Here is a 12,557-nt window from a genome sequence, read left to right as displayed (position 1 = left end):
TTACATCAATTTTAATATGTTTTACATCATTTGAACATCATGGTGGTACCAGTTTATATGGGAATTTGCTGTGTGACCGCACTCTTCAACCCGTAACTCCGGAACCGGAAGTCGGATCAACTAAAAATTCAATAGCAGCTTATGGGAGCGTTATACCTTTCAGATGAAACTAAGTTTGCGAAAATCGGTTCAGCCATCTCTGAGAAAATTGTGTGAGTTTAAATGACACACACACATACACACATACACACATACATACACACACCCAGACATTTGCCGATCTCGACGAATTGAATCGAATGGTGTATGACACTCGGCCCTCCGGGCCTCGGTTAAAAAGTCGATTTTTACAGTGATTGCATAGCCTTTCTTTATATGAGAAAGGCAAAACAGATCTGATGTAGTACCACAAATTTATGGGCAAATAATAAATCTTGTTTATTTTCATTGAAAGCAATGACAACCCGAACTGGTGTAGTCTAGTAATTTTGATGTTATATTCATAGACAAATAGATGATAGGTTCAAGCAGGGCCAGCGGATGACGGAGGTAGTATGGGTAGTACTACCCACTCAAAAATATCCGAGAGGGTAATTATCCGATCAGAAGCTCATAACAAAAATCTACCAAAGCTATATCTTGTGTTTATACTTTATACTTTAACTACTAACGAGACCCAATTTTTGGAACCGAAAATTGCACTCTGTTATAATTTTGCTATGCAATTTTGAATGGAATCTTTGGAACAAACCTAAAAATTGAAATCTGCCAAGCACGTGTCTGGCGCGCACAATGCTCGCGTATAAAATCTTCGATGTACCACGATTTGATTTGTACAAACACACCGCGAGTGATTTTATCGAATCAAAACAAATGTTTTTTTTCTTCATTAAATATATTTGTTATATGTTGAAAAACAGGATCTAAGGTACATGCATCACTGTTTGGCTTATGAAGCTTTTTTTGGTCAAAAGTGAAAAAAGGTTTAAAGAAGTGAAACGAATATCGATCACTTTATATTCTATAAAGTGATAGTAAGACAAGCAGGACAAATAAGTTAAATAGCCAACTTATTTTATTTTAAAGCTATGTGTTCAATTGAATTGGATTAATATACTTTGTTCTATAATCAAGACGCATAAAACTTTATTCTTTGCGTGAAACTTCAGTCAACTTAATGCTGATTTCGGTAAATTCAGACGGAAATAACAATGGAATTTAAGATTACGCCCCACTGGTTTGTATACAACAACAAAACTTCGGGAATCCTCTAAGAGAAGCAATACGCTAGATTCCACTGAGAAGCCCAAAAATTTGTTTCAAAACCAAACAACACAGATCCAATAATAGACGCCTACTGAAAGGTCTGCTGGGCGTCGCTCAACGTTGGCCCAACGAAGGACCAACGTTGGTCTTAAAGGCTGTTAAGTTAGGGTTACCAACCCTCCTTATTTTAAAGGACATGTCTTTATTTTCGAGGTTTTTGGAAAGCGTCCTTATTTTACTTCAAATGTCCTCAAACCTTGGCATATACAGGGTGGTTCAACATGATGGTTTTTAACAGGGCATGTCATGTTATTGTAGTTTAGTATTGTTTGCCACCACAGTATGCTCACCATTTTCAAATTATTCAACTATATTTCGAAAATCAGCGATCTGTGAGAAATGTGTTTCGTGCACTCCGACCATAATATGGTCGACATAATCGGCCAACTGACTCCACTATTCACCATAAATCAAAGAGTAAAAGTTGTAGTTCTCGTTATTGTATGATTAGCGAACAAATCGACCACATCCAGCACGCATTGAAGAAAACATAGCGGCGGTGACATTCCCATTGGAAACCAACATTACTCGACTAATTAGCCAGATACCACTTGAAATACTCGAATCCGCCATCAAAAATTCCAACTCATTCCAACCAAAAGTTCTTTTACTCAGTAGTAACCAAAATTTCTTGGATAACTCGCTCGATATGTGGTTTGGCCAAAGTGGTTGTATTCGTTCAATATTGGCAATACACCATTCCAATTTGTCTAGATCAAGATTCAACGTCCCAGTTCAACTGCTGGAAAATAAGCCAGAATCCCGACTTTGTCAGATTTCTGGCTCAAGTGACAACTGATTCAGGCTCCAATTCCGAATGGATTTGGCAGGGATGTCCTTAATTTGCTCTCAGTCCATTTGGTAACTCTAGTTAAGTGCATCTACTTCGTAAAGAATTATTAGCACTGTTTTTTTCAGAGCAGTGCAATGTACTGACTACAGTGAAGATCCTACTTTATTAGTCCCCGTGTTTGTCCGCCTCCGAATTCTTTTACAACAGATTTTGTCAGCTTTTTGACCCATTTTTCCAGTCAAATTTAAGACAAAGCCTTCTGATTTAATTCTTTTATGTTTCATGATGGAATTAAAGCGAAAACCTTTTGCTAAAATGTGTTAAAAAATCGAAATGTCTTAAAATAGCCTCTTCTTAAAGTAATTAAAAAGTTTCATTTTTTTTTAAACTGGTGCGATAATAGACCGACTCCGAAGAGCTGTTTTATAGCACACTACACTGAATTGAGACATTTGTTGATTAAATGAAATTTCTTTATTTTGCCAAATGATTGTAATTTTTAGGAGATTTTAAAATTGTGTGCTTCCTTGGAAACGTACCTGATATCAATTTCTATTGATTTTTGTATTTAAAAATTGGGATAGATTTTTTTTTTGTTAAAAAGGTGAAATTTCTGTCCTTCTATGTAGTTTTTGTGAATATATTTTGAGAACATAAAATTCTGGTCTTCCAGAAACTGTAGTTAACCCTCCGGAAGTCGCGCAAATCGCTCACTGAACGAGCAGCCGCAGCTGCCCTAGGACAGTTTCGCTAGATTTTCAGAGCAGCGTGAACTCAGTGCACTAGCGCGACTGCCGGAAGGTTAATATCAGTTGTAATTGATTGATTGACGAAAATATGTAAGTCATCGCATCGAATTCAAAATCATATGCTAAATAAGTAAAAATTCTGTATTTCTACTAAGTTTTCATTATTTTTCAGAAAATATTTAGGTATTCTTTCAGAAACTGTAGTTGATATAAAATAATAAATTTTAGATGTGTAATGTAGTTTTAGAAAAAATAATGTGCGGCTAATCAATTTCTTCGGATGGTCGGACAACGCATAATCGAATCATTTTCTACGGAGTTACGGATAATCGAGTCTACGGATAATCGAGACTAAGGATAATCGAATATGGCCTGTATGTGTATTGGCAAAATGCAACAAATCTCAAAACCATTCACCTAGTGCTTATCTTACTACCCTCTCGGGCTAAGTGTGACGCCAGCGTTGGGATCAAGCCTGTTTCAGAACTATTTCATAGCGTACCCCTTTAATTGAAACTATAGATCAGTTAGCAATTACAAGGCTTTGTTAAAAAACGTTTGTCAAACTATAGGCACAGACTAACAGACATAACACTACGAGGGAATACCCTCATAAAACATCGACCCGGCAATTTTCCTTGAACACTAGCTCCACCTTTTATTCATAATTCCAAACACTCATTTGCTGATGAGTTACCCCTCAGGTTTGGGAACAATTTTTCACTAGTGGTCTATCCCCCATATGCTTGTTCATATGTCAGTGTCAGCGCCAAAATTTCAAATGTGGCCACAGTCCCAACTACAAATATATTTAAAATGACCGTTAAAGCGGAAGAAGCATTGTTTTCGAGTGTTATGTTTGTTAGTCTGTGCTATAGGTTATTGGTACTGGCGGCTCCAGGGTGATGCAATAGAACATCGTGAATACTTGTTTTTGTAAATCATTATGAAGTGTTAAGGTGTTTATTCAGTACATTCTAGTTTATTGCATCAAGACCAATGATAAATAAAACAGATACTAGTGTCTTCTTTGAGGAACATTTTAAATAATTTAACGCATATCCAAAATGTTTAATTTCTTTTTCCAAGAAGGCATGCAAAAAAATTGACGAGTCCACAAATGTTTGTTCTCCTCATCGGAATACGGCCTGTGCTGAGCAGTTCAGTCGTAGAATTGATTTACAAATTATAAGATTAGCCACCAAAATCGGCGAAACTAACATGAAAGTGAAGCAATGATACCAAAACTAACGAAACTAAAATGACGAAACTGTGAGAGTGATACTAATAACACCGAAACTTTATTTTTTCTTTATAGCGTTCTTTTGAATATTTTGATCGCGAATGTTTTTCATTCAATAAAAAATCAGCTTTAGTGAGCATTTTGGCTGAATAATTGATGTAAAAAGCTTCGAGAATGTCATTGCCTTTTTCTATGTTTGGGCCAAATGCGAGTATCGCTGCATTCAAAAATTATGCTTGTAACAGCACGTCAAGAGGAACACGATTAAGCATAAAATGGCATACAAAACCAGTTCTTAACGCAAAATTTATAAAAATAGTTATAAGTACTCGCAATCTATTGATAAATCCTATCGTAAACTAACTTTTTTAGTTCCAGGTTACGTTTTAAATTCTTTCAGTAACAGAAACTAAACTGTCTAAGAGTGACTTTCTACTTTGATTCGATTTTGTATTCTTCTTTACCATAGTTTCTAGACGTTCGAGAAGAACCAAAATAAATCAAAATTTGTTTAATCCAGTTGTGTTAGTATTGATAGTTAATTTGAAGGAAAACAAATAGTTTACACGACGAATTGACAACCAAACAAACAACTTTTGGACATAAAGTGAGGGCGGCAGTGTAAACATGCCAGATAGCGGAAGATGGAATAAAACGCACCCCCGGGGCAAAATACACCCCTTGCTTATATCAAAAACAGCTGAAAATTTCTGGAAAAGGGTAACGCCAGTCGGAAGTCCGCCATAGTAAACATACACTGTCAAAGTTTGATAACCGTACATCAATAGCGGTTCGAAAAATAAACAAAAAAACAATAACGTACTCTATTCAAGAATTTATTGTGGCTGGTGGACATCATAGAAGATCGATTTGGATTCCCCACGTCAGAGCGATCAGAATCAACTAATATAGATGATGAAGATGATTTCATACTAGATGAAAGTGAAAAAAGAGTGATGTGTATTAGTTGTGCGTCAGATTATTAATAAATATTTAAACATGTTGATAGGATGTAGATTAGCTAACATGAATTGTTCCTTTAAAATAAATTACAACAAAAAACAAAGAATAAAGCTAATAAACTCAACATAGCTAGAACATCACAATTGATGAGCAACTGAGAACTTAAAATTAGTTTTTAGCGTTTCGGATTCTCCTCATCAGTAACTATAGCACCAGTCTTTGGGCTAGTAAGATTATTAATCTAAACTAGCACCAAAGCTGACACGACCCGAATAGAAAGGTACAGTAACAAAACCATGATTTTCACTGTGACAGTACAGTAAATTTACAATAATTTACAGTAAGTTTTAGTGTTATGCTACAAAACAAAAACAGTAAACTTTAACGTTTTTACAATAAATTTCAATGTAAAATAGACTTTTACAGTGAAAAGGGGAGTGGTTATGTATCTTAACATTAAAAAATCAATTTTTCTCCACACATTTTTTTCTCGAAAACAGTAAAATTTAATGTGAATGCACTGTATCAGTTTTTTTGCTGAACAGTGAAATTTATTGTTACATGAAATTTTATTGTAATTCTTCTGTGAGAACTTGGCATCGAACAATGTTGAAACAGTAATAACTATAATATTTATTGTTTTATTATTGTTTGTAGGGTAAATGCTATTGTAAAATTCTATCCGGGTAGTTAGACGCCCAATCCTAAATCCAAAAAATCATACGTCTTGCATGAACTAAGCAACTGACATGTTCCGAGTGATATTTCGGAAGGACGAGCACAGAAGCTCTGGTTTGCTGATGAGAATGCGGATTCCAAAACAGTTTTTTGGCTTGCGAACCAAAACGCCTGGCACTATGCAAAGAATTGAGAAATGTTAAAAAATATGAAACGATACACTTTCATTCTTTATCCATGAATTTGCTTTCAATAAATGTATACATATATAAATATAGAAAATTGTGTTTTATTCTGAACAAACCATTGATGTCATATATGATTCGTAATGTTCTCAATAATTGCAGAGTTAGCACTGCCATCTTACTGACACTATGAATTTTTCTGATAGTCACAAATATACAATCGCTTTATAAATCGTAAATCTCACCTTTTACACCACAGGGCAATTCCATATCCTTATGTTATAATCTAAAGGTTTTATTTTGTGCAACTAAACTATTATTGCCTATCAAATATATTACTCATTGTTAGAAAATATAAGACAAAGGTAGTTCCAGTGTACTGCCCTGGACAGAAAGCATTTTCAGTGCAAGTATGATCATATCACCAGTTGTGAAATTGTTTTGTAAGTCAAGTATTGACTACGAAGTGGGTTCAAACAATGCCAAAATTGCACAAGTTTTTATTTCACTGGGGTACCGTCGCTGCAAACATCCGTTATTATTGTTCCAAGTTGTTGGCATGGTAACATATCCCCCTTCCCAAGGTTTAGGGGTTTGACGGTATTGCAAACATCATCAAGCATATTGCGTGCATCAATCCAACGGAACCTTTGACAGACAATTGCTTGAAGATGGTTATTGCATTACGCCTCGATAGTGGTGCATCGAGGAGACCGAGAGGGCTTATGCGCCTTTTTTATGTTATATGTTTTTTCATACTCTGCACCTGCGCATACCAACGCTAAACCACTGGTCTATGCGCGGTGGCGTGGCCGACTGGCGGATCGACGTGCATTGACTTTTGCTGTGTGCCGTGTTTGCAAATATTGTTCTATTGGTGGTATTCGTGGACGGGGCTTACGGAGGGAGTCATTGTGTGTCCATTCATCGGTCGACTTCGTCATCGTGCATATACTAATTAAATTAATTTAATAATTTAATTAATTTAATAAAGTAGAAACCTATTAGTTGTAGCTTTGTAATAATCGTAGTTTGTCGTACTACTGTTATGTGCTAGTCGTATGTCTATCTATGTATGTATTCGTCTGAGTATTTGTGACAGTTGGGCCAGGGAATGGATGCAGAACTGACGTATATGATAGAATAGTGGCTAATACTTCAATCTGAGCATTTGGTTGTATTCATTCGGGAAAGTCGAGTTGGATAAATTAGGGTACAATGAATTTGCCGACGCACGTGAGTCATCCATTCCCGGCCAGCATAGCATGATGAAAGTCTAACAGCATGCAATTGTCGTTAATGATAAATATACAACTTTTGATGCATTTATACGAGTTTGATTGCATGTTACATGTGTTTTTCTATTCTACTTCATTAGTCCGTTTCTTTTGTACATCTATTAGTGTGCTTTTCCATTATTTATGTGTACCAAAATAGTATTGTTCAATTTATACACTTCTAGTCAAGCTCTTTGCATCTTTTTTTCTTTATTCGGCATGTTATGATTCCTTTTATTAGTATATCTCTACTATACGCTATCTATACTCATATAGGTACAAACGCTCGTAGCCTTCGTGATAACACAAACCTAGCCACAAACGCGACCATACAATTGCAATAATCCACACATACTCACGTCCGCGATTTCGCCTACATGAAAACACCCCGGTAGTTAAGTAAATGTAGCATCTTTAATCATCCAAACGCGGTCTCAAACATTAACCCCCCACTCGCGCGATCATGAAACGGTCACGTCCGAAAATTTTACCAGTCTGGACTAATGCCTCCAGTTGAGCCCACCAAAAATGACGCTCATGTTCACTAGACAACACGTTCCATGGCGACATGACCTGGAACGTTAGTGATATGGGGAAACTGATTCTCTTCTACCATCTGTATCATACACTAAAAATTAAGCATTAGATTAACGGTCCGCGCGCGATCATTAAAAAATACACGTAACATGATTATAAAATCGAAAATATACACGCAAAGTCACATACACGTGACAAACACGTTAATATACAAATGCTTGAGCCCTTCGCGACCATCCCCGGCACCTACACACGCGATCTCGTAAACATGATAAAATCCCGGTGATAAAGTGAATGTCTCAGCTTGTATAAATTTTCAAACGCGGTCTCAAGCGTGAACCTAAAAACTCCCGCACTAGCACGATCATGAATCGGTCACTTCCGGATGTTTCTATCCTTGATATCAGCAGACTAGGTACATGCCTTCTGGATCAATTAAAAAAAGAAAGCTCTCATATCAACTCGACACCACGTTACATGGTGACATGACTGAGGACTCTAGTGATATGGGGTATCTTACTCCCTGTCAGAATGTGAATTGTACACCAAAAACTAACTATCAGAATGAAGGTCCGCGTGACCATCCAAGAACACAAGGAAATGCCACACGATTACAAAATCCAGTCTTGTAGACGCGAAGTCACATGAACGCAAGCACACGTGACAAATGCGTTAGCATACGAACGCTTAAGTCCTTCGCGATGAACAACGCACACCTACGTTCGCGATCGCGCAAACTTAATAACACCCCGGTAATAAGGAGAACGTTTTAGCACTTACGAAGTTTCAAACGCTGTCTCAAACGCGAACCTACAAACGTCCGTTTTCGCGCGCTCATGAATCGGTCACGTTCGGAAACCATTACTCTCGGTCCTAATAACTTAGATCCATACATTCAGTAGGACCAATAAAAAAATAAAGCTCAAATCCACTAGACAACACGTTCCATGGCGACATCATCGGAAACTCTAGTGATATGGAAGATCTCACTCTCTTTTAGCATCTTAGCCGTACACCAAAAATAAAGTATTAGATTCACGGTCCGCGCGCGATTATCCAAGAACACATGCGAATATGCGAAAGGCACACGGTTATAAAATAGAATTTATACACGCAAAGTTACATACATGTTAGCACACGCGATCGAACACGTTAACGTACAAACGCCGGGACTCTTTGCGATGATACACGCGAGCGCGAGTCCCTACGCCCGCACATACCTGAACCGTACAATGAATTTCACATTCAGAATCACGGCCCGCTACAATTCGCCTAAAGCAGTGTTTTAGTAGGCGACATTGCCTGTCTCGTCTGCAAATTGTAGTATGTGATTCTGACGGGGAGTTCTTCCGAGAACCTAGCTCTACAGCTCCAGTAGGACAACTCTCGAAAAAAAAGTTGTTGGCATGGTAACATATCCCGTTATTATTATTCGAACAACTTTGAGTGAAGACGGTAGGTTAGGTGTTCAATTTCGTCACATTCTATATTTCTCACTACAAAATCTTTTCTTACTACAGGCAACACATTTTTGTTTTCTACTCTACTGTATACCTACGTTGCTATATTTTTATTGCCCAAAAACTATCCATAATATTTATTTCAATACGATTCGTATAAATTGAAACCTTATCATAGATACCAGTTTTATCCACGTCACAATTATGTCATTCGTGTGCAGTCACCCACTGACATAAGTGTATATGTGTGTGGGTGGTTTGCTGGTTGAATAGGAACTCAGAAGATGGTGCTAGATTCACTAGAATGATGTTGCCGGCGGTTTCTTTGTGGAATTTAACAGAGGGATATCTTGTACTTTGTCATCTTTAGTTTGGCTTTATTCGCATTTAAAAAAAAAACTTTAAAATTACTTGCTTGATCGGAAAAGTCATAGTTGATGAGGGGCATACCATGTCAGCTATAAGAAACTGTCTCGAACAATCTGTTCCGCATAATAATCCAAATAAGACCTGTTTACGTTTAAGGGTGCCACATACTGAGTGATAGTGTAAAGTTTTTTAATAACTCTGTTTTAAAACTTAGGCCAAGAACTATTTAAACCACCCTAGAGTAATAACAGAAAACTTCTCTCTATCGAAAACATTATCATCCCCTAGGACCATTACTGCGATATTTGAAAACGAACAAGTTGTTCACCACATTACACTATACCGATGTAGCCGCCTAGGGGCGGTTATTTTACATAACACATTTTTAAAGTCGAAACTAATTTCCATCTGTCTGATAGACGCTTCATGCCGCTTCTCCTTCCCGACGGATTTCGCAAATTCCTGGTTGGCCTTGTAGGTGTAGTTTAGTCGTCGAGTCCCCCGCACGAAAAGTAAAAAAGTTCGCTCGTGAGAGCATCAACATAAACCTACCAGACACCGCGATGCTCAAGAAAGTGTGTCAAGGGCGGGTTGATCAGCGCCGCCTTAGTAGCCAGTCTTGGGTTTAAGTTTAACGCTGAAATCCTCCCGTGCATTGGATAGCATATTGCTTTTGTTGTTACTAGCAACGCACACAGTTTTCCACCAAACGATGTCTTGGACGTGTTTATATACTTTTGAAGCAAGTGCGATCGAACTGAGTAATGAAATTACAGAAAGGTTCCACGTTGAAAAAAAACTTGCGGGAAATTACGTTGCTATCTTGGATACGGAAGGCACGAACCAAAGGTGTAGCAGTTCAAACGTATTGTCGAAAGTTTTTTTTCGCACCCCTTGGATACCGTAGATCCGGCGATGTGAAATGTTTGGCATCAGGCACAAACTTTCACTGTGCGTGACTCAGTTTACCTCCTCCCGAGTTGTGAGTTTTTGGCGCAGCCAAGCGAAACCAACAGGACATGCACATCCTTGGTTGGCAGTGGCACGCATACCAAACAATCAGTTTTAGTCAGAGGTACAACACATCATTTGGTACCTAGATATGTATACGAAAACAAAAACAATTTACTAAGTTTAAAATATCCTGCAACTACTGACAAATCAAATAGAATATATTTCGTATCATGTTAGAATTAGTTATGGAATTTGAGTTTCGGTTTCGTCTCATCAGAATCCAACACTAACTTAGTGACAGGACAAAGCTAGCACCGGATTGACACTGGCTCCAAAAAACGAAAACACTATTTGTGTTTCTGAGCAAAGGCATTAAGTTAGTGTCCCATTCTGATGAGACTAAATCGAAGCGTAACAAATTAAGTGATAGATTTTGTACCATTAGCACGCAAAAGTGGTTTAAAACAGTTTTCTTCTTAGTGGAGAGCAGGAGCGGGTCCAGAAAAAAAAATTCGGAGGGAGTCTGAAATTTCGATTAAGAAATGTTCATTGTACAATGCGTTATATGCAATATCCTCATTTAATTAAAATCAGTTTTGGTGGTAGAATCTGGTTTGGAATGATATTGAGTTTAGAAAGTATTTAAAATGAAACTGATTTAAAATTTCTCAACAAGATGAAAAATTTCGGAGAGGCTCCGGACCCCGAGCCCTGTCATTGTAAAGTTAAGCCCCTATCCTTGCGTACGGTATTTTGTTTTTATTACATTTCTAATGTCAAGAGATAGAGAAAAATGTGACCCATTTTACCTGGTACCAGGCCGAGTAGCGAGCAATGTAAACTAATTCGCAACGAAAATATGGGAGTTATACTTCACGGAATTGACCCAAGCTAAGCGCACCAGGTCGGGCGGCGGGCGAATGTATTGCAGCGACAGCTGTTCCGGTATCAAATATCAAATTCATATGAACTAAACCGAGCTCGCTGTGGTATGCAAAACGTGTTTTGTTTTGTTGGTTTTTCATTCGCCTTTCTGAGCAAATATTGTTTGCTTTTTTTTGGTCTAATACAAAAAAGGCGAACCTAGAATTTATCGACTGCATTCACAAAACGTCAGCTCCATTCATCTGAAATCAATCAAAACTAACAGCATGCATGCCGCGGCCAGACACCATTCCAACACGGTTCGAAATTCAAACAACTCAATCAAGCCTAATGTATTAGACCTGATATGAGTTCCCAGATGCAGCTTGTGTGAAATTAGAGTTGCAGTTCATTAATCATGTTCCATTTTTTTGCCGCCCGGAGCCAACAAAAAAAATGAACGCCAAGTGTGTAAGAGCGAATTGATTCCATTAGTTGATTTCATATTGATATCCTTTGAAATCCGAACGTTGAGTTGAGCTTTATATTCAATTCGCTCTGCTTCTAAAAAAATCTTGCAGTCTGCAAAAAATCTCACAAGCATTTTGTTGTATATTGACCCCTTCATGCCCGTGTTGTTTGTTGACAACAACGCTTTTAAACAGCTACAACTTTTGATTAAGGCAAGATTTGCTCACAAAAACTAGTAAGACTAATGAATTTAACTATTGTCTTTTATTTGAGTATTAACAGTTACACGCAACTGAAGTTATAGCAATTAGTCTGATTGGATTCCGTTGGAGCAGTGCTGCCAGGAACAGTTTATGTTGACGACGAAAAATATTTATTTCATATATCTTCGCTATGTTGCAATATTATTGAGCTGAATAAAACTTATCAATTTAGACAGCCTACGTTTTCCACGAAATTGGACTATTGTAAATATTCTAGGAGAATCGTATTGAGCATTAGAAGGTGAAAATTGAGCAGCTTTTAACACTGCGATGGTACCACCTATCAATATGAAAAAAGGCTTTTCATGTTTCTTGATCTTTTTCAAGAAAATAGTTTGGAAACCCTACATGCACTAAAAATGTTGGACATGAAAGGGTTAACAACATTAGGTACAGGTTTAAAAATATTTCCAAACATTATCACT

At 37.4% G+C, this 12,557-nt stretch overlaps 1 protein-coding gene across 2 annotated transcripts in view; it reads right to left on the bottom strand.

The window, feature by feature from the left end:
* LOC131681919 (protein gustavus) overlaps positions 1-12,557 on the bottom strand; it is a 645,798-nt gene that overhangs the window by 369,797 nt on the left and 263,444 nt on the right. The gene's annotated exons all lie outside the window — the stretch shown is intronic.

The sequence above is a fragment of the Topomyia yanbarensis genome, chromosome 2 (genome assembly GCF_030247195.1).
Source record: "Topomyia yanbarensis strain Yona2022 chromosome 2, ASM3024719v1, whole genome shotgun sequence".
NCBI lineage: Eukaryota > Metazoa > Arthropoda > Insecta > Diptera > Culicidae > Topomyia > Topomyia yanbarensis.
This window is presented reverse-complemented; position numbering and strand designations above follow the sequence as displayed.